Here is a 23181-nt window from a genome sequence, read left to right on the forward strand (position 1 = left end):
CCAGATAATGTTTGGAAAAAAAAATTTACTGATGAACAGTTGTTTGTCATTTCATGGAAATCACCAAAACAAAAGTTGGATAAATTACTTTTTACAGAGTTTTTGGTCTAAATACAGAACAAAACTCAGTAAGATAATACTTGCAAACCCTTCTCAGGACTGCTTATAACTATCATCAGTTCAGTTTAGTCATTCAGTCATTTCTGACTCTTCATGACCCCACGGACTGCAGAACGCCAGGGCTCCCTGTCCGTCACCAACTCCCAGAGTTTACTCAAACTCATGTCCATTGAGTCGATGATGTCATTCAACCATCTCATCCTCTGTCATCCCCTTCTCCTCCCGCCTTCAATCTTTCCCAGCATCAGGGTCTTTTCAAATGAGTCAGCTCTTCGCATCAGGTGGCCAAAGTATTGGAGCTTCAGCTTCATCATTAGTCCTTCCAATGCATATTCAGGACTCATTTCCTTTAGGATGGATTTGTTGGATCTCCTTTCTATCCAAGGGACTCTCAAGAGTCTTCTCCAACACCACAGTTCAAAAGCATCAATTCTTCGTCACTCAGCTTTCTTTATGGTCCAACTCTCATATCCATATATGACTACTGGAAAAACTAGCTTTGACTAGACAGATCTTTGTTGGCAAAGTAATGTCTCTGCTTTTTAATATGCTGCTAGGTTGGTCATAACTTTTCTTCCAAGGAGCAAGCATCTTTTAGTTTCATGGCTGCAGTCACCATCTGCAGTGATTCTGAAGCCCCCAAAAATAAAGTCTATCACTGTTTTCATGTAACTATTATAGACTGTAAAATACACTTTGAACTGGTTTAAGTAAGGACAGGATTGTAACAAAATATATATTTGTAATTCTCCCAAGAATACACAAACATAAAAACATGTGTGTTGTTGCTTCAGAAAGGGTTGGAGGCATCTGATAAAACAATATAAAAATAAAAGAACCACCTCAAAATCTTCTTGTACAGAAATTGACAACAGGAAAATCTAAAATTCAGCTTAAACTTTGGGAACTAACCAAATGCTGAGAAATCTACAGAACTTATTTTATGAAATCTTGGTTTTCTATTTGTTGAAGTAAGTATAATCTACTATAAAACAAATAGACATTAATGTGTATGATTTCAGTAACTTTTTCTTTATTTCCAGCTTTACTGAGAAATAACTAAGGAGTTTCTTTTGGAGTTACTTTGAGAGCTCTCCCAGGTAACTCCAAAAAGAACTCCTCAGTCTGATTGGCTAAGATTTATGCAAAACCGATTTTTGTTGGCGGTAGCTCTTTGAATTGCTTATTTTCCTTAATTGGAAATTATCATTTTCAAGGACCCTTGACTCTAGTCTTTCCTCCTCTCTTAGAATTTCTCAGCTACTTCATCTTTATCCATCATTCATAATATGCACAAGTATTTCTGTTGCACAAGAGCAAATAAGTAAGACCTTTTCTCAAAAGAAATAAATTATATTAGCTTACTCTACTTTTACCAGTAACATGCTATTCAGAAGTATAAATAATCTTATATCCTTTAGAGCTGGAAATTCCAAATAAGGTGAATTACATTGAAATATACCCAATATCAAAGTATACCGTCAACAACTTCAAAGAGTAACTGAATATCCATCTATTATGAAGTAGATTTTGCTGAATTCTATTTTTCCTTCTTCAAGTCAGCTTTATTGAAATACAATTATACATAATAAAACTCACTTTTTCAAATGTAGTCTGATGAGTTTCGACAAATATACACAGTCATGTAAACACTACCGCTATCAAGAATCAGAACATTTCCATATAGCTCCTTTATTCCTCTTTGAGGTCAATCACAGCCCTAACTTCCATTCCTGGTTTTGTTTTCCATCCCAATAGTTTTGCCTTTTCTAGAATGTAATATAAATAGAGTCCTACAGCATTTAGTCTTTTGTTTCTGACCTCATTCATTTAGCATAATGTTTTTGAGATTTATCCATGTTGTCTGATATACTAATATTTGTACCTCACTCCTATTTGTTGCTAAATAGCATTCCATTGCATGAGTATAACACAAACTATTTAACCAGTTATCCTCTGATGGACTTAGGCTTGTTTTCAGCTTTTAGTTATTATGAATAAAACTCCTGTGAACATTTGACTAGAGTGGGCCTTTGTGTGGACCTGTTTATATTTGTTTTGGTTAAACACCTAGAAGCAAGATTGCTGAATCATATGGTGTGTGTTTATAAAAAACTGCTAACGCTGTTTTCCAAAGTGAACTTATCCTTTTGTACTCTCATCAGCAACATAAGAGACTCCAAATTGTACCAAAAGCCCATCATCATTTATTACTGTCAATCTTTTTTAATTTTAGTTACTATAATGAGTCTATAGTGGCATCTCAATGTGATTTTAACTTACATTTCCCTATAATATTGATCTCCAATCCCACTCCTTTCTTTGGGCTACATATATATTTCAAGGCTTCCCAGGTAGCACAGTGGTAAAGAACCCGCCTGCCAATGGAGTAGATGCAAGAGACGCAGTTTCAATCCCTGGATCAGAAAGATCCCCTGGAGTAGGAAATAGCAAAACTCACTCCAGTATTCCGTGGACAGAGGAAACTGGTGGACTGTAGTCCACAGGGTCACAGAGTCGAACATGAGTGAGTGACTGAGCACAAACACACATAATAACTAATGATGTTGAGCATCTTTTCATGTGCCTGTTCTGTCAAATGTCTGTCTAAAACTTCTGTTTTTAAAACTGGATTGTTTTTGGCTGCCTTATGCAAAGAACGACTCATTAGAAAAGACCCTGATGCTGAGAAAGACTGCAGGATGGAGGAGAAGGGAACAACAGAGGATGAGATGGTTGGATGGCATCACTGACTCAATGGACATGAGTTTGAGTAAACTCCAGGAGTTTGCAATGGACACACGGAGGCCCGGTGTGTGTACTGCAGTCCATGAGGCTGCAAAGAGTTGGACATGACTGAGCGACTGAACTGAACTACTATAAAAAAGTTCTTTATAAACTTCAAGTCCTTTATCAGATATGCATGTGGTTTTGCTGAATATTGTAGAACATATCTTTTTGAATACTCATCCAATGACTTTATAGGTTAAATTAGAAAGGACTATACCACTCAAGATCAAATTCCCTAAGAACTGCACCATCCAAAGGTCAATTTCCATTAAGACTATATCAACTATTGATCAACTTGCAAAGGACTGTTCACTTAAAAGTCAAATTCTATAAAGGCAACCAAATGGCAAATTCTCTGAGTACTGTACCATTCAATGTCTTAGGGATAGAATAGATCTCATTGATCATATTCTGAAATCAATCACTGTGTGTTTATATCAAAAATGATCCAAATACGTCATTCTATCAGATTATGTCTTATACCTTGAAAACAAAAAGTGCTTAGAATTTATACTGAGGCCAATTTTTAAAAATATTTAGCAGTACTCCACCAAACTTACTTAAAGACTCAATAAACCTTACTAACTCCATTTCTCTTTTCCATGTCCACACTCATATTCAGGCTCAGGGTTATATTAATTTTTGGTTTTTTATTTCATTGGATATGTTATTTTGATGTTAGTAGTATCTCCTCCTCTAAAAATCACCCTCTGTTCTGTCTTAACTACAGAAGCTAGTATACAGTTCAGTACTTAGCTGTGTGTCAGTTGGGCGCCCAGAAGGAAGCAGATTTCACACTCACAGGGAATAAGAAGGGACTATTCACAAAATGGTAAATAAGTGTTAAGGGAAATCAGCAAGCCACAATGCTATTACTCCTAGGTCTGACTAAAAAAAAAAAAAAAAATTGGAGAGGAAGAAGTTGCTGGAACCTGAAGAGAGTAACTATCGCTACAGGGGCAATGGTCTTTTGTAGGTAGATTTAAGCAATCTTATGAAATCAGGAAGAAAAAAATACTTCAGTCTTATTTTCGTTCTGCTCCCAATTTGCTAATGGGGACTACCGCAGAGAACCCAACAGAAAGGATGAGAGTAGGAGATCAAATTAATGTACTCCATAAATGTCAGCCTCCTAGGACATACAAGAGAGAGAAGAGTGAAGAGTGGATTTGGATTTGGATAGGCCACAGAAATCATTAAAGAGAGGATGATAAATGTGCCTTAATCACTGAATAGTTACTCCAAGTACAACTCTAAATGTACAGAAGAAATGGAATATGAAATATTAACAATAAGAATTATCAATGTTCCCACAAAAAAATTAATGACTTACTGAGTCAAATGTTCAATAGACTCTTTATGTTTGGAAACATGGCCATCCCACATACAGGAAATAGGACATATATTTAGGGTTTTTTGTTTTGTTTATGATTAAACATTACATTCTTAAAAGAGGGTGGGGTATTGGGGGAAGAAGGATGACAGAAAGTAGCATTGGTTTTTATTTCCTTACTTATCAACATCTGGGAAAAATATCACTGCTACCATTCTTGAACCACCTATTGCTATCAAAAGTTACATTTTAAAAGTTACATAAATGCACTAACATTTTTCATTTCATAAAAATACTTAATTTACCTCCTTAATCTAAACATTTACACTGCATTCAAGAAAGTATCTTGAAAATGGCATAGAATTAGGTATCTGGTAGACCTAAGTTGGTATTTTGGCTCTATCTTTATTGGTGGTAAGACCTATGCAAAATATTTAACCTTTCTAAGCAAAAATTTCTTAATCTGAAAAGAAAAAAAAAACAGCAATGACTTTAGGACTGGGATAAACTTTAAATAATGTATAAAGGACTTCTCATCACAACATCTGGATCACTGTAGTCTCTCCATAAATATTAAACTTCCTCCAATTTTTACTTGGGGGGAAATGTCTTTGGATCCTAAAGAAAGCATTACAGATTCCATTTGTCAAATAATTCTAGATCCATTTTCCTTGTAAAAGAAGGGATAGCCAAATAATGTAGATGACAATGGGAATACTACTACCTATAATATCTGCATTTAGTACTCATACTCCACTTACCTTTTTTTCTACACATACTCTGGGTTCACTCTCTAATTTTATTCAGGCTTGAAAAAAAATTAACATTTTGATTTCAGAAAACTATTCAAATCATCTATAAAATGTGCTGGAAATTAACTATTTCCTTAAATCTCTAACTGAATGAAGGCAGGAAGTAAAGAAAGAATATAAGGAAACTAATTATCTCTGAAAATGATCCATGGACTGGGTGAGCAAGTCACGCTTATAAATAGCAAAGACTATCATCACCAAAATTCAACAAGAGGCACAGGATTAAACTAAGGCGATGCCTTGAAACTTCAGAAGACAAAACACATGTGGACTGAAAAAGTTCACACAATTGTGAATTCACAAAATTCACAAAATAGCAATTGCTATTTTCCATGTATTCTGTTTCCAATAAACTTCTATGTAGCAACTCAAAGTTAATTAGTAACAAAAATTATAATTTTACCTAAATATTGACTCATTAAATACTCAGGTACTCAAATATATCTTAACAAAATACTTGAACATATTTATTCTGAGTCTCACAAGATCATGTAAACAAAAAGCTTCATTCTGTTTAATTGAGAAAACTATATATAAATAAATGCTTACATATACATTTTGTGTTTATACTCAGTTGCTCAGTCGTGTCCAACTCTTTGCCATTCCATGGGCTGTAGCCCACCAAGCTCCTCTGCCAATGGAATTTTCTAGGCAAGAATATTGGAGTGGATTGCCATTTCCTCTTCCCAAGGGTCTTCCTGATCCAGGGATCAAACCCATGGTTCTTGCATCTCTTGCATTGGCAGGCAGTTTCTTTACCAGTAGCACCACCTGGGAAGCTTATATACATTTACCAAATTTAAATTTTTGTTACTCATGTGTGTGAACACTACTGGATTTAATTTTTTGTTATTAATTATTTGTGTATGTGCTACTGAAAATTGGGCATCCAGTCCCATGACTTCATGGCAAATAGGTGGGGGAGAAATGAAAACAGTAACAGACTTTATTTTCTTGGGCTCCAAAATCATTCCGGAAAGTGACTGCAGCCATGAAATTAAAAGATGTTTCCTCTTTGGAAGGAAAGCTATGACAAACCTAGACAACATATTATAAAGAGACATCACTTTGCTGACAAAGGTCCGTATCATCAAAGCTATGATTTTTCCAGTAGTCATGTATGGATGCAAGAATTGGACCAAAAAGAAGACGGAGCACTAAAGAATTGATGCTTTGGAACTGTGGTGCTGGTGAAGACTCTTGAGAGTCCCTTAGACAGCAAGGAGATCAAACCAGTCAATCTTAAGGAAAATCAACCCTAAATATTCATCAGAAGGACTGATGCTGAAGCTGAAGCTCCAATACTTTGGCTACCTGATATGAAGAGCCAAGTAATTAGAGAAGACTTTGATGCTAGGAAAGATTGAGTGCAGGAGGAGAAGTGGGTGACAGAGAATGAGATGGTTGGATGGCATCATAGACTCAACGGACATGAATTTGAGCAAACTGCAAAAGATAGTGAAGGACAGGGAAGCCTGGCATCCTGCAGTCCATGGGATCTCAAACAGTTCAACACAACTGAATGATTAAATGACAATAGTAACTGAAAATTATGAAAGTAGTATCTTTTCATTTTATCTATTGGATTAATTTAGTACCTGCTACTGGGTAAGAATCTGACTACCAATGCAGGAGACACAAGAGACATGGGTTTGATCCCTGGGTCAGGAAAATCCCCTGGAGTAGGAAATGGTACCCAACTCCAGTATTCCTGTCTGGAAAATGTCATGGACAGAGGCGTCTGGCAGGCTATAGTCCATGGTGTCCCAAAGGGTCAGACACAACTGAGCAACTGAGCACACACACACTGGGAAGGGCATAATCTGATATTGGAAAATATCAGGAAGTAATATTTTGACATTTGGATGCTATTGTCATCTAGGACTGGTTATATTTACTTAACTAATAAGATAGATATGGGGCTTCCCTGGTGCATCAGAGGTAAAGAATTCACATGCAATACAGGAGACACAGAGATGCAGGTTCAATACCTGGGTAAGAAAGATCTCCTCAAGAAGGAAATGCCCACCTATTCCAGTAATCTTGCCTGAAAAATCCCATGGACAGAGGAGTCTAGTGGACTACTGTCCATGGGGGTCTCAAAGAGTCAGACACAACTGAGTAACTAAACAACAACAAAAGATAGATAACATTCTGTAAAACATCTGTGTTTATCATTGGCATGCCAAGTTATATGCCTAAAATTATTATGTTATATGAAGTGTTAAGCCTACTTCTGCTCAACTGACTGCTCAATCTAGATAGATAGTAACCTCTAGCACTTTTCTTGGCCCTTTGGTAAAAGCAGATAAGTGCAATTTATGGGGATACCATAAGAAGGGGGACTCTCTTGTGCTTTGGAATTAAAATACATAAATGAGATCCCTCCAAAAACCACAGCAGAAAAATCAGAATGAAAAATTTCAAACTAACCAAATGAAAGAGGTGGGAGGATATTAAATTTCTGTCAATGAATAAACCATACCACCTACTAATTTCCTCCACTGAAATTATATCTAAAGTACCAGCTTCAATTTTAAATAATAATAGGTACCATTTATTGAAGAAAGAGCTTTACATACATTGTGTCATTCAATCTTCAGTATAACTCTATGAGGTATATATTACAGTTGCTATTTTATAAGTGAGAAGATTGAAAGTCAGAGACATTAGCAATAGGTCTAAAGTCATACACTTATATGAAAACAAATATTAAACCTATGTTTTTTCAGAAGACAAAGCTTGTGTTCATAGTGATAATCTTAGGTTGTCAATTATATTAAGTGCTTTCTACCTTAAGGTAGAAAACTCTTAGGACAGAAACAGGCAAATAATCAAACCATGATATCTTTGTACTATTGATAGATTCCAAAAGATTACAATAGTTATTTTTTTAAATGTTATGAGAGCTAAGTATATTGTTGTTATGTTTACTTATGGCAATCTCTGTATTAGTATACAAAACAACCAAATTCGAAAATAGATCAGCATTCAGTATATCAGAGCACTTCAAAATGGCTGAGTTATTTAGGACTTGATAACTGAAAATCTGCTTCTCTATAAAAACAATGAGGAAAATCACTGGCAAAAATTATCAAAATCAACTTTTTCAGAAGTCTGAAATTAACTAAAGATGTGCAACAATATAGTAAATGTATACTCAAGGAAAAGAGATGAACATTGATAAGAACAGCAAATTTAATGCAATTTTAACTTACCCTAATACCCCACGCCCAAGGCCGGGGCAGCGGCCAGGAGGACCTACCCCACGTCCAAGTAGCCGTGGCTGCTCAGGCACAAGAGGGCCTAGAGAAGCTATCCCACGTTGAACATCAGGAAGGGCGGTGGTAAGGAGATACCCCTCGTCCAAGGTAAGGAGCAGCAGCTGCGCTTTGCTGGAGCAGCCGTGAAGAGATACTCCACGCCCAAGGTAAGAGAAACCAAAGTAAGATGGTAGGTGTTGCAAGAGGGCATCAGAGGGCAGACACACTGAAACCATACTCACAGAAAACTAGTCAATCTACTCATACTAGGTTCACAGCCTTGTCTAACTCAATGAAACTAAGCCATGCCCATGGGGCAACCCAAGACGGGCGGGTCATGGTGGAGATATCTGACAGAATGTGGTCCACTGGAGAAGGGAATGGCAAACCACTTCAGTATTCTTGCCTTGAGAACCCCATGAACCATAATGAAAAGGCAAAATGATAGGATACTGAAAGAGGAACTCCCCAGGTCAGTAGGTGCCCAATATGCTACTGGAGATCAGTGGAGAAAGAACTTCAGAAAGAATGAAGGGATGGAGCCAAAGCAAAAACAATACCCAGCTGTGGATGTGACTGGTGATACAAGCAAGGTCCCATGCTGAAAAGAGCAATATTGCATAGGAACCTGGAATGTCAGGTCCATGAATCAAGGCAAATTGGAACTGGTCAAATAAGAGATGGCAAGAATGAATGTCGACATTCTAGGAATCAGCAAACTAACATGGACAGGAATGGGTGAATTTAACTCAGATGACCATTATATCTACTACTGCGGGCAGGAATCCCTCAGAAGAAATGGAGTAGCCATCATGGTCAACAAAAGAGTCTGAAATGCAGTACTTGGATGCAATCTCAAAAACGACAGAATGATCTCTGTTCGTTTCCAAGGCAAACCATTCAATATCACAGTAATCCAAGTCTATGCCCCAACAAGTAATGCTGAAGAAGCTGAAGTTGAACGGTTCTATGAAGACCTACAAGACCTTTTAGAACTAACACCCAAAAAAGATGTCCTTTTCATTATAGGGGACTGGAATGCAAAAGTAGGCAGTCAAGAAACACCTGGAGTAACAGGCAAATTTGGCCTTGGAATACGGAATGAAGCAGGGCAAAGACTAATAGAGTTTTGCCAAGAAAATGCACTGGTCATAGCAAACACCCTCTTCCAACAACACAAGAGAAGACTCTACACATGGACATCACCAGATGGTCAACACCGAAATCAGATTGATTATATTCTTTGCAGCCAAAGATGGAGAAGCTCTATACAGTTAACAAAAACAAGACCAGGAGCTGACTGTGGCTCAGATCATGAACTCCTAATTGCCAAATTCAGACTGAAATTGAAGAAAGTAGGGGAAACCACTAGACCATTCAGGTATGACCTAAATCAAATCCCTTATGATTATACAGTGGAAGTGAGAAATAGATTTAAGGGACTAGATCTGATAGATAGAGTGCCTGATGAACTATGGAATGAGGTTTGTGACATTGTACAGGAGACAGGGATCAAGACCATCCCCATGGAAAAGAAATGCAAAAAAGCAAAATGGCTGTCTGGGGAGGCCTTACAAATAGCTGTGAAAAGAAGAAAAGCGAAAAGCAAAGGAGCAAAGGAAAGATATATGCATCTGAATGCAGAGTTCCAAAGAATAGTAAGAAGAGATAAGAAAGCCTTCCTCAGCGATCAATGCAAAGAAATAGAGGAAAACAACAGAATGGGAAAGACTAGAGATCTCTTCAAGAAAATTAGAGATACCAAGGGAACATTTCATGCAAAGATGGGCTCGATAAAGGACAGAAATGGTATGGACCCAACACAAGAAGAAGATATTAAGAAGAGATGGCAAGAATACACAGAAGAACAGTACAAAAAAGATCTTCACTACCCAGATAATAACAATGGTGTGATCACTGACCTAGAGCCGGACATCCTGGAATGTGAAGTCAAGTGGGTCTTAGAAAGCATCACTACGAACAAAGCTAGTGGATGTGATGGAATTCCAGTGGAGCTATTCCAAATCCTGAAAGACGATGGTGTGAAAGTGCTGCGCTCAATATGCCAGCAAATTTGGAAAACTCAGCAGTGGCCACAGGACTGGAAAAGGTCAGTTTTCATTCCAATCCCAAAGAAAAGCAGTGCCAAAGAACGCTCAAACTACCGCACAATTGCACTCATCTCACACGCTAGTAAAGTAATGCTCAAAATTCTACAAGCCAGGCTTCAGCAATACGTGAACCGTGAACTTCCTGATGTTCAACCTGGTTTTAGAAAAGTCAGAGGAACCAGAGATCAAATTGCCAACATCCGCTGGATCATGGAAAAAGCAAGAGAGTTCCAGAAAAACATCTATTTCTGATTTACTGACTATGCCAAAGCCTTTGACTGTGTGGATCACAATCAACTGTGGAAAATTCTGAAAGAGATGGGAATACCAGACCACCTGACCTGCCTCTTGAGAAACCTATATGCAGGTCAGGAAGCAACAGTTAGAACTGGACATGGAACAACAGACTGGTTCCAAATAGGAAAAGGAGTACGTCAAGGCTGTATATTGTCACCCTGCTTATTTAACTTCTATGCAGAGTACATCATGAGAAACGCTGGACTGGAAGAAACACAAGCTGGAATCAAGATTGCCAGGAGAAATATCAATAACCTCAGATATGCAGATGACACCACCCTTATGGCAGAAAGTGAAGAGGAACTAAAAATCCTCTTGATGAAAGTGAAAGAGGAGAGTGAAAAAGTTGGCTTAAAGCTGAACATTCAGAAAACTAAGATCATGGCATCCAGTCCCATCACTTCATGGGAAATAGATGGGGAAACAGTGGAAACAGTGTCAGACTTTATTTTTTTGGGCTCCAAAATCACTGCAGATGGTGACTGCAGCCATGAAATTAAAAGACGCTTACTCCTTGGAAGGAAAGTTATGACCAACCTAAGTAGCATATTCAAAAGCAGAGACATTACTTTGCCAACAAAGGTCCGGCTAGTCAAGGCTATGGTTTTTCCAGTGGTCATGTATGGATGTGAGAGTTGGACTGTGAAGAAGGCTGAGCGCCGAAGAATTGATGCTTTTGAACTGTGGTGTTGGAGAAGATTCTTGAGAGTCCCTTGGACTGCAAGGAGATCCAACCAGTCCATTCTGAAGGAGATCAGCCCTGGGATTTCTTTGGAGGGAATGATGCTAAAGCTGAAACTCCAGTACTTTGGCCACCTCATGCGAAGAGTTGACTCATTGGAAAAGACTGATGCTGGGAGGGATTGGGGACAGGAGGAGAAGGGGACGACAGAGGATGAGATGGCTGGATGGCATCACTGACTCGATGGACGTGAGTTTGAGTGAACTCCAGGAGTTGGTGATGGACAGGGAGGCCTGGCGTGCTGCGTTTCATTGGGTCGCAAAGAGTCGGACATCACTGAGTGACTGAACTGAACTTAATCCTATCTTCCCAATCTTCCCAAACTTGAAAACCAACAACTTCCCAACAACAGTAGCTATGAAATCCCTGAGTCTGTAGAGCACCGAATGGGTTTGGAACTCCTCCAAAAGCCCTAAGCCCCTAGAATATCAGTATATCACCTACCAGTTCCCTAAAAAGTACCATTCACAAGGTATGTCTTTATTTTGACCTGATGCAGAGGGTATCCTATGAAAAATGATTTACCTCCTGGGCGTTTCTTAAAAACAATCAACAATATTTAATGTGGCAAGAGACAACTCTATACATGGACATCACCAGATGGTCAAAATCAAAATCATATTGATTATATTTTTTGCAGCCAAAGATGGAGAAGCGCTATACAGTCAGCAAAAACAAGACCTGGAATGACTGTGGCTCAGATCATCAGGTCCTTATTGAAAACTTTAGGCTTAAATTGAAGAAAGTAGGAAAAACCAGTAGGCCATTCAGTATGACTGAAATCAAATCTCTTATGATTATACAGTGGAGGTGACGAATAGATTCAAAGAAATAGATTCAGTAGACAGAGTGCCTGAAGAACTGTGGACAAAGGTACATTGTACAGGAGGTGGTGACTGAAACCATCCCCAAGAAAAAGAAATGCAAGAAGGCAAAGTGGTTGTCTGAGGAGGCCTTACAAACACCCGAGAAAAGAAGAGAAACAAAAGGCAAAGGAGAAAGGGAAAGATATACCCAACTGAAAGCAGAGTTCCAGAGAATAACAAGGAGAGATAAGAAAGCCTTCTTAAGGGAACAATGCAAAGAAGTACAGGAAAACAATACAATGGAATAGAGATTTCTTCAAGAAAGAGATACCAAAGGAACATTTCATGCAAAGATGGGCTCAATAACGGACAGAAACGGCAAGGACCTAACAGAAACAGAAGAGATTAAGAGGTGGCAAGAATGCACAGAACTGTACAAAAACAGACCTTAATGACTGTGATAACCCTCACCTAGAACCAGACATCCTGGAAAGTCAAGTGGGCCTCAGGAAGCATTACTATGAACAAAGCAAGAGGAGGTGATAAAATTCCAGCTGAGCTGTTTCTAATCCTAAAACATGATGCTCTTAAAGTGCTATGCTCAATATGTCAGCAAATTTGGAAAACTCAGCAGTGGCCACAGGACTGGAAATGGTCCCTTTTCATTCCAATCTCAAAGAAAGGCAATGCCAAAGAATGCTCAAACTACCACACAATTGCACTCATCTCACACGCTAGTAAAGTAATGCTCAAAATTCTTCAAGCTAGGCTTCAACAGTATGTGAACCAAGAACTTCCAGATATTAAAGCTGGATTTAGAAAAGGCAGAGGAACCAGAGATCTAATTGCCAACATCCATTGGACCATAGAAAAAAACAAGAGAATTCCAAACAAACATCTACCTCTGCTTCATTGACTATGCTAAAGCCTTTGTCTGGATCACAACAAACTGAGAAATACTTAAAGACATGGGAATACCAGACTACCTGACCTGCCTCCTGAGAAATCTGTATGCAGGTCAAGAAGGAACAGCTAGAACTGGACGTGGAACAACGGACTGATTCCAAATTGGGAAAGGAGTACGTCAAGGATGTATCTTGTCACCCTGCTTGTTTCACTTCTATGCAGAGTACATCATGTGAAATGCTGGGCTGGTGAATCACAAGCTGGAATCAAGATTTCTGGGAGAAATATAAAAAACCTCAGATATGCAGATGATACCACTCTAATGGCAGAAAGTGAAGAGGAAATAAAGAGCCTCTTGATGAAGGTGAAAGAGGACAGTGAAAAAGCTGGCTTAGAACTCAACATTCAAAAAACGAAGATCATGGCATCTAGCCCCATCACCTCATGGCAAATAGATGGGGAAAAAGTGGAAACAGTGACAGATTTAATTTTGGGGGGCTCCAAAACCAATGTAAACGAGGACTGCAGCTACAAACTTAAAAGACTTTTGCTTCTTGGAAGAAAAGCTACAACAAACCTAGACAGCATATTAAAAAGCAGAAACATCACTTTGCCAACAAAGATCCGTATAATCAAAGCTATGATTTTTCTAGTAGTCTTGTATGGATGTGAAAGTCGGACCACAAAGAGGGCTGAGCACCAAAGAATTGATGATTTTGAATGTTGGTGCTGGAGAAGACTCTTGAGAGTCACTTAGGCAGCAAGGAGATCAAACCAGTCAATCCTAAAAGTAAATCAACCCTGAGTATTCATTGGAGGGACTGATTCTGAAGCTGCAGCTCCAATACTTTAGCCACCTGATGCAAAGAGCCAACTCATTGGAAAAGACCCTGATGCTGGGAAATATCGAGGACAAGAGGAGAAGGGGGTGACAGAGGATGAGATAAATGTAATAGATGGCATCACTGACTCAATGGACATGATTTTGAGCAAGCTCTGGGAGATGGTGAAGGATAGGGAAGCCTGGAGTGCTGCAGTTCATGGGGTTGCAAAAAGTCAGATAGTAACTGAACAACAATGTAGGAATTGTCTAATCAGCAGATGCTCGAAGTGGTATTTCAGCTAGGACTACCAAGAGGACAGCCAAAAAAGTTTAAAAGAAAAAACTGGGTAATGTGTCCATAGGGGGCTTTGAAAAGCTCTGACATGTTACTGGAATCTAGAAGGCCACATCATGTTGAGGAATGTGTGCATGCCCAGTAAGTACCTAAGAACATATTAATCTCTCACCTCTGACTGAACTTGAGGCTCTGCACAAGCAGAAAGTTAAAGCCAAGGCAAAGTTATAAGCAATCCATTAGAGCACTCAGGCATGACCCAATATGCACATAGAGCCCTTTAGCAAAGATTGGAAGATTTACCTATACAAATTATTTAAGGAAATCTCTCTCCAATTTTGAGCTGACCACTAGGGTAACCAAGTGGAGACATCAGTGGTCAGATATAACAAAGAACACAGACTTTATATAATTATTCCAGAAAAGTCACAAATAAACACAAATGTCAGCAAATAACAACAACAAACCCTGGAGGTGGTAGGAGTCTATTACTCAAAAGTATAGCATTGTATTATTTTAAATGTCAACATTTCAACAAAAAAGTATAAGATCCTCAAAGAAATAGGCAACTATGGCCAACACACAGGGGGAAAATCAATTAAAAAAAAAAAAAAAAAAAACAGTTCCTGAGAAACATAGATCATAAAATTAACTAAATAAAGACTTCAAATCAGCTAATATAATTATGCTAAAAAAAAAACTGTTAAAAAACCATATCCAAAGGATGAAAGAAAATTATTAGAAAAATGCCACTACTTCACACCACACACAAAAATTAACTCAATACATATGAAGACCTAAATTTAAGAACCAAAATTTTAAAATTCTTAGAAGAAAAAAATAGAAGAAAATCTTTGTTAGATATGAAAGGCACAAGCAACCAAAAAATATATAAGTAGATAGGTAGATAGATATCATGAATATTAAAAATGCTTATGTCCAAAAGAACACCTCAAAAAATAAAAAGACAACCCACAGAATGGAATAAAATATTTACAAATCATATATATAACAACAGTTTTGTATCTGGAATACATAAAGAACACTCACAATTATAATAACAAAAAGAAAAATTCCCAATTTAAAAATGGGCAAGATCCTAAATAGACATTTCTTCAAAGATATATAAATGGCCAACAAGCACATGAAAAAACACTTAATAAGTTAGGTTCTCAAACACAATGAGGTACTGATTCATGACCACTAAAATGACTATAATCTAAAAAGATGTACAATAACAAGTATTGCCAAGTTCATGGAGAAACTGAAAGCCTCATACATAGCTAGTGGGGCTGTAAAATGGTGTAGCCTCTTTGTGAAACAGTTTGGCAGTTCCTCAAAAATTAAACATAGAGTTGCCATATGAACCAACAATTCCTCTCCTAGGTATATTCCAAGAGAAAAGAAAACATATTTCTACACAAAAACTTGCATATGAATATTTATAACAGCACTATTCATAAAAGTCAAAAGGTTAAAATAGTCCAAATGTCCATCAACTGCTGAATGGATAAACAAATGTAGTATAACCATGCATCAGAATGTCATGCAGCCATAAAAAGGAATGAAATACTGATGTATGTTACAATATAGATGAACCTTGAACACATTATCCTAAATATAAGAAACCAAACATAAAATAACACATATTGTATGATTCCTTTCATATGAAATCTCCAAAATAGATGAATTCACCAAGGCAGAAAGTAAATCAATTGTTGCCTTAGGCTAAGCGGAGGAACAAACATAAAGTGACTGCCAATACAGGGGGTTTCTTTTGAGAGTGATAAAATGGGACTCTTCTGGGACTCCATAGTGACAATGGTTGCACAACTTTTGAGTATACTAAAAACCACTGAATTGTACAGGTTAAATGGGTGAAATGTACACTACATGAATTACAGCTCCCAAAAAGGCTGTGTTTTGTTTCTTTGTTTGTTTGTTAAGATTAGAATGCATTCAGGTTGCTGTCGGAAAAGGCAATGGCGACCCACTCCAGTACTCTTGCCTGGAAAATCCCATGGACAGAGGAGCCTGGTAGGCTGCAGTCCATGGGGTCGTGAAGAGTCAGACACGACTGAGCGACTTAACTTTCACTTTTCACTTTGCATTGGAGAAGGAAATGGCAACCCACTCCAGTGTTTTTGCCTGGAGAATCCCAGGGACGGGGGAGCCTCATGGGCTGCGGTCTATGGGGTCGCACAGAGTCGGACACGACTGAAGTGACTTAGCAGCAGCAGCAGCAGGTTGCTGTGGCCTTGAGCCTTGGCAGAGGACAAAAAGTGGACTCCGGGTTCAGAGACAGAGGCTGGTGTTGCTTCCCCTTCGCCCCCCGCCCCCCGGCCACTTCAGGCTCTCCGAAGACTAGAGTTTGGGGTCCCACTCAGGTGCCTTTGGGTCAAAGCACCTTGTCCCTACCTGTTCGGACCTCTGGGTTGAGCTGCCACTGCTCTGTGACTCTGACTAGAGAAGGTCAAGAAGCCCCCAGAGCTTTAGGCATTGTGCGATAGGCGAGGTAAGCCAAACTCCTCACAGACGAGTCTGAAGGGAGGAACCTTCGGCACTGGGGCACCTGTGTGTCTCATCCCAGGCTCCCCTGACGCGCACCTGTACGGCTACCGAGATCCCGCGAGATCAGACTCCCTCCTCAGGTGCGTCATGTCTGCTGCACCACCTCAGGGAATCATTTTTCCATACTCTGAGCCACCCCTAGACGCTTGGCGCATCTCAGCCCAACCTGCCCCCCTCTTGGGACCCGCGTTTATTTCCCCCACACAGCCGAAGTCAAGTACCTCACCTTGCAAGTTCCAACTGCACTGTGGTTTGCCTTCCTGGGAAACTCCACACTGCACAACCACTGGGACTTGGCTGTGTCTCCAGCCCTGGCCTCATCCCCCATTCTTTGAGCATTCTGCTTGGTATTCAAATGAGACTATTTCCTGAGAGACTTGGGTGAAGGAGCCAGCTCCCCCATCACTGGTACTGATAGATGGACTGGGTCAGAAAGAGAGAGCAATGCCTTGAGACTGCTCTTCAAGGTTAAGTGCTCTAGGAGGGACAGAGACCCCCTGCCATGAATTTTAGATGCTCTGTAGCTGCCACACAAGCAACTAGCTCTGAGAATATTGGTGAGTGTCTGGGACTTCTTTGTTTTTCATGTGTGAGCGTGTGTGTGTGTGTGTGTGTTTCTCTTTTTATTCCCTACTTGGAGGATCTTGCTTTTTCTACAAAGCAGTATCCAGATGAGGAGCCCAAGGTGCCTAGCGCCACAGTCTGTGTACTCCTTAGTGTACCCCTTGGATTCAGGGAGTAAGGGCCATTTATTCCCTTGGACTCAACTTCTGCTGGAAAGCCTGTTTCATTCAATGAGGTTGCTGCCCAGGTCTTGAAGTGAGACTGTTTGCTCTGCCATAGTTCAGGGCATCAGGCTGTTGTTTTGGAAGGTTGTCAGTGAAATGTAGACATGCTATAGGCTGTAGGTTTAATGAGCCTTTCTCCAGGATATGAGAGTAGAGAAAGTCCCGCCAATCCTGTATGGGCCCATGGTCTGCGTGTGTTCAGGCAATCACAGAGCTTGAGTGCCCCTCCTTCAATTATTGGAGGCTCTAGGCAGGTGAGTGTGACATGGTCTGTGGTTTGCATAGACATATAGGCAAATGGTCTTTGGAAGTCACTGTACTCGGGTCTATTGGAAGAGGAGAAAGAGATGGCAAAAGCTGACAGCATTGGGTATTATCAGGCAGGCTCCTGTTCAGGTCCTCTGACTGCCTGACCTAATTTTCTAATTTCAGAATAAAATGGCTCATTGAAGTTGCTTATGGCCTTGGATCTTGGCAGATGTCAGATGGGGATCCCAGGGTTTCATGCTAGAAGCCTGGGCCTGGGTGACTGTCCAGGGCCCTTCAGGGTCTTGGAAGGCTATATAGATTTGTGACCTGAGCATATACAGTTCACTCCCCAGTTCTGGCAGACCCTGCCATATATAGCATTTGGGCCAGAGGTAGAGAGAGATTGTGTGTGTGTGTGTGTGTGTGTCTGTGGTGTATGAATGTTGGACAAAACCTAGTAAGGATAAGAAATCAAAGCCTCAGAAAGAGGTAAAAATCACAAAAGAGAGTACCCCACCATGCTAGTGAGTTTTTCCTCAGAAACACAAAACGGCTTCCTGACTGTAAACAGTGAGTGCTGGGAGAAAAGGTGGGCCCTAGAAAGGAGGCTGATTCATTCATTACTTAGTTCTATTCCAGGAAGAAAACAACTGTGTGCTAAGACAAGTGAAATGAGACACTAGCCCAGGTAACTTGCAGTCCTTACAAGGGACAAAGAGCCTCCTCATAAAAAAGAAAAATCCACCCAACAAAAATGCCAAGCAGGCATAAAACTCAATTCCTACTTCCACAAAACTGTGAAAGCTCTAATAGAAACCTTCAATCACTGTCCCTGGAATAGAAACCCTCAGTCAGAGACTATCAGCATAGCTACTCATGAGATTACAGGCTCTCATCTGTAAGTACAAATGAGCAATCAAAAATTACCAGTAATTACAATAGGCAAGCAATGTAAAAGAAAGAAAAATAAGAGATGAACAGAACTCAGAGAACTAATTGCCAGGGATCAGAATCAATGCAGGAAAAAGCAGAAATTTTTGAATTAAATTTTAGAAATATTCTCAGAAAATTTTGAGAATATTGCCTCTGTATTTTAAAAGTAAAAGAAAATATATACGCCACAATAAAAGAATAATTGAATCTTTCAAAACATATTTGCTAACATTAAAATTTAATAAAATAGCTGAGGCACTTCCCAGGTGGCACTAGTTTTAAGAACCTGTCTGCCATTCAGGAGACATGAGACGCAGGTTCGATCCCTGAGTCAGGAAGATCCCTTCGAAGAGAGCATGACAACCCACTCCAGTATTCTTCCTTGGAGAATGCCATAGAGGGAGGAGCCTGGAGGGCTACAGTCCATAGGGCCACAAAGAGTCGGACACGACTGAAACGACTTAGCATGCATGTATAAAATAGCTGAATGACGGAATAGATTTAGGTGAAAATTAGTTATTATACTGAGGGATTCAAATATGGGGTTATCCTGTAATGCAAGGCAAATGGAAAAAGAAATCATAAGAAATAATGATTTTTAAAATGTTATCTAAATCCAGAAATTCCAAAATCTATTAGAACTTTGAACTGAAGAGGAAAAAGAGAATAGAAGGAGAAAATAATTAAATTACTTATTTCTTTTAACTGAAAATCCAAATCTTTAGATCGATAGGTCCCAGAAAGGCTGAAAATGAGAAATGAAACCATGAATAATGAAACTGCACAAGTATATTACACATTGTCTAATATAAATGATGAATTACCAATAAATGTTTTAAAAAGTTTAAAAATGAAAAATTCTAATGAATGAGAAACAAACCAATGGTAAGGAAATGCTAACAAAAAGAAAACAAAAGTGATAACATAACTATTGAAGGGGAAAAAGCATTAAATATGATATGATAAAAAATGATGTTTTATACAGATAAAAGATAATAAGATGTTACAACAGTAATGAATATTAATGTACTTAATTCAGTTCAATTCAGTCACTCAGTCGTGTCTGACTCTCTGCGACCCCATGGACTGCAGCACCGCAGGCTTCTCTGTCCATCACCAACTCCCGGAGCTTATACAAACTCATGTCCATCGAGGCGGTGATGTCATCCAACCATCTCATCCTCTGTCATCCCCTTCTCCACCTTTCAATCTTTCCCAACATCAGGGTCTTCTCAAATGAGTCAGCTCTTCACATCAGGTGGCCAAAGTATTGGTTTTTCAGCTTTAACAACAGTCCTTCCAATGAATATTCAGGACTGATTTCCTTTAGGATTGACTGGTTGGATTTCCTTGCAGTCTAAGAGACTTTCAAGAGTCTTCTCCAGCACCACAGTTCAAAAACATCAATTCTTCGGTGCTCAGCTTTATAGTCCAACTCTTACATCCATACATGACTATGATCATGGACTATGATACATGACTGGAAGAACCATAGCTTTGACTAGATGGATCTTTGTTGGCAAAGTAACGTCTCTGCTTTTTAATATGCTGTCTAGGTTGGTCATAACTTTTTTTCCAAGGAGCAAGCGTCTTTTAATTGAATGGCTGCAGTCACCATCTGCAGTGATTTTAGAGCTTAAGAAAATAAAGTCTCTCACTGTTTCCATTGTTTCCCCATCTATTTGCCATGAAGCAATGGGACCAGATGTTATAATCTTAGTTTTTGAATGTTGAGTTTCAAGCCAGTTTTTTCACTCTCCTCTTTCACTTTCATCACGAGGCTCTTTAGTTCTTTTCTTTCTGCCATAAGGGTGGTATCATCTGCATGTCTGAGGTTATGGATATTTCTCCTGGCAATCTTGATTCCAGCTTGTGCTTCATCCAGCCTGGCATTTCATATAATGTACTCTGCATATAAGTTAAATAAGCAGGGTGACAATATACAACCCTGATGTACTCCTTTCCCCGTTTGGGACCAGTCTATTGTTCCATGTCCAGTTCTAACTGTTGCTTCTTGACCTGCATACAGATTTCTCAAGAGGCAGGTCAGGTGGTCTGGTATTCCCATCTCTTTCAGAATTTTCCACAGTTTGTTGTGATCCACATGGTCAAAGGCTTTTATGTAGTTAATAAAGCAGAAGCCGTGTACTTAATTACACATATTTAAAATATAAAACTCAAAATCTATTAGAAATAGAAGGTAGTTTCTCTTTCAGGGAGTATGGGGCAAGAGATATTTGAAGGACCTTCCAGTACAAAACATTTAGATCCAGGGTAAAACTTTTTACTGTATTATTGATCTTTCAGGAAAGTAAAGAAAGCTTCAAAAGGGAAAGAGAAATAAAGTTATAACTGAAAGAGAAGCAGTACGTTCTAGGAAAATCTGAAAGGTAGGGTTGCATGAAGGATAGATAATGTACCAGTACTGCACCAGGCCCAAGAGAACCAATGTGACCACATACTTGGTTTAAAGTAACTAGGATCCACTAGTCTCCAGAAGAAACATCAGTAAATATACCTTAGGGGGGAAACCTCATCAATTTAGTCCCTTAAAATTTCTTACATTCAAATCAAACTTAGATGAGCCTACAGTCAAGGAAATGTGAACACTGAAGTATACAAGTTTCTGTAAATGAATATCAACATCGATAATAAACAAATTTGAATACTCAAGAACTTTAGGTATTTAAAATTATCAGCTATATAGTATAAAAAAACTTTTATATTATAGTTGAAGAAAATTTTTTAATGAAAATACCAAACTGAGCAGCAAGAGGAGACTATCTAGAGTGACCAGCTCTGCTGGACTGTGCTTAGTTGCTCAGTCATGTCCAACTATTTGCAACCCCATGGACTGTAGCCTGCCAGCCTCCTCTGTCCATGGGGATTCTCCAGGCAGGAATACTCAAGTGGGTTAGCATGCCCTCCTCCGGGGATCTTCCCAACCCAGGGATCAAACGCAGGTCTCTCGCATTGCAGGTGGATTCTTTACTGTCTGAGATACCAGTAAAACCCCAGAGTGACCAACAGACTTTTTTTTAATAAGCAAATAGAATTTTGAAAGTGTAAAATAAAATTGTTGCAATATATATATTAAAGAAGCATTTTAGACACTGATGAATAACAACACAGAAAATAAAAAGAATAGATGATATGAAAGAGAAATCAAGAGACCTATAGGATAAAATAAGAGGTTCAGTATGCGTCAAATCAATTCTCAGGAGAGAACGAAGAATGAGGAAGATGGACACTACTTGAAGAGACAATGATGGAATTTTCTTGAACTGAGGAGAAATATGAAACCACAAAGACAAGAAACACAATGCATTACAAATAGGATAAGAAGAAATTCATACTTTGTAAGTTGAAGTGCATCTGCAGTACACCAAAGACAAAGAAAAAAGAAACCAATTAATGTGTAAACAAACATAACCACAATGGTCATATTAAATAATAATAATAGTGTCTAATTTTGAAGGTTAAACAAAGACACAGTTCTGAATTTTTAGAATGTTATTCAGGAGGTCAGGTGTAGTTTAAATTTACAGTAAAAGTGTTAATATATGAATATTAGATTTTTGCTTAAATGTACGTGGTAACGAAATAGAAAATATAACTCCAGGTCCCTAGAGGGAAAAAAATGAAATAGAAAAAAGAATTCTAACCAACCCTGAGAAAAGCATGAAAAGAGAAAAACTATAAGCATATGTAAAGCTGAATGAATGGAAAATAAATAGTAGAAAATAATAATAAGGAAAGATATAAACAGCTTGAATAACTATTCAAGTTTGATTTAATCAATCTACTTAGCAATTAAGAATTTTGAACCCAATAGTGAATTTGCATTATTTTCAAATAGAAATGGAATATTTACATATACTAGAGTGACAATCAGAATTAAGTCAGGAGACAGAACCCACACAGGCACACTAAGCCTCAAAGGAAATATCAACAAAATTTTAAAATGAGGGCTTACATCACATTTCCTACTCACAATTTGAAAAAAAAGCTATGATCTAAAAACAAAATGGTCCACTTCACTGCTTTAGGGAAGGAAAATTCAAGCATCAGTGTAGTAGTTTTCTATTTCTGCTATAATAAATCATCACAATTTAGTAGCTTAAAGGGCTTCCCTAGTGGCTAAGATGATAAAGAATCTGCTTGCAGTGTGGGAGACCTGGGTTCGATCCTTGGGCTGGGAAGGTCCCCTGGGGGAGGGCATGGCAACCCACTCCAGTACTTGCCTGGAGAATCCCCATGGACAGAGGAGTCTGGTGGGCTACAGTCCATTGGGTCTCAAACAGTTGGGTACAACTGAGTGACACAGCACAATACCTTAAAA

This window comes from Bos indicus, chromosome 8 (assembly GCF_029378745.1).
Source record: "Bos indicus isolate NIAB-ARS_2022 breed Sahiwal x Tharparkar chromosome 8, NIAB-ARS_B.indTharparkar_mat_pri_1.0, whole genome shotgun sequence".
Taxonomy (NCBI): domain Eukaryota; kingdom Metazoa; phylum Chordata; class Mammalia; order Artiodactyla; family Bovidae; genus Bos; species Bos indicus.